This window comes from Suricata suricatta, chromosome 14 (assembly GCF_006229205.1).
Source record: "Suricata suricatta isolate VVHF042 chromosome 14, meerkat_22Aug2017_6uvM2_HiC, whole genome shotgun sequence".
Lineage (NCBI taxonomy): Eukaryota > Metazoa > Chordata > Mammalia > Carnivora > Herpestidae > Suricata > Suricata suricatta.
The window spans coordinates 48241999-48242813 of record NC_043713.1 but is presented as its reverse complement, the minus strand read 5'-3'; the positions used below and the strand labels follow the sequence as shown (position 1 = coordinate 48242813).

Here is an 815-nt window from a genome sequence, read left to right as displayed (position 1 = left end):
GGGGGGGGGGGGGGGGGGGGGGGGGGGGGGGGGGGGATCGTCCAGCTCTCCGGAGAGGCTGGCACAAGGGGCGTGAGAACACTGGCGGCACGACAGTAGGCGTCGGGGACGTCGGAAAGCTAGCGTACCTTCCTTACTCTTGGCAGAGGGTCCAATACGAGCCAGCGGATCGCCTCACATCCGGGTATCAGGAGACAGCCGCTTCTGTCGCGACCGCCGCCTCTCCCGCGGCGCAGATACGCCAAACTTCCGGCGACGACGGCGACGCCTCGCCCGTCAGATGGGAGTTACCTGTGACCGTCTGAGGCGCGCTTGCGCAACGCTCCTCTCCAGCAGTAACTGGCTCGGCTGACGTCCCCAGAAGAGGAAGATGGCCGCCACGTTCGCTGGCGTGTCATGCAGTTTTTCACCCCTGCCGGGACCGCTGGGCGTCGGGGAAAAGCAAGGCAGCGTTCACCGTCAGCGCAGGCGCGGTGGGAGGCCTCGCGTGCGCGCACCGCGGGTGAGCGCCTCGCCGAGATGGGTCGGCGCCCCCAGGCGGCGGGGGCTGGCCTTTCCCGGGGAGGTCTCTTGGAATAAAGCCACTCACGCCCCCAGCGGTGGTGATTTGTCTCGGAAATGGGTCGCTGCCGGTCCCTCAGTGGGTTGCAAGACCTGCTGTGTGCGACCTTCAGATACCTTTAATCTTCGACACGGGCCAATGTAAAGAAAAACAGAAGAGAAGGCAGTTGACCCTTCTCTTTCCTTGCCCCGCACTGCACTCCAGCGCTTCCAAACAATCCAGGTCTTCACCATATCCTTGCAGAGTCTTCCTT

The 815-nt window shown here is 64.3% G+C and overlaps 1 protein-coding gene across 11 annotated transcripts in view; it reads right to left on the bottom strand.

Moving 5' to 3' along the window:
- ESCO1 (establishment of sister chromatid cohesion N-acetyltransferase 1) overlaps positions 1-424 on the bottom strand; it is an 82488-nt gene extending 82064 nt beyond the window's left edge. For 5 of the 11 annotated variants that reach the window (XR_003902929.1, XR_003902930.1, XM_029922996.1 and 2 more), the window contains exon 1: positions 129-423. The gene's annotated coding sequence lies outside the window, so the exon portion shown is untranslated. Of the gene's footprint in view, positions 1-128 lie in introns of all 11 variants that reach the window. The other 6 variants (XM_029922990.1, XM_029922993.1, XM_029922991.1 and 3 more) reach the window with 2 other exon arrangements.
- Positions 425-815: the final 391 nt, after the last annotated feature.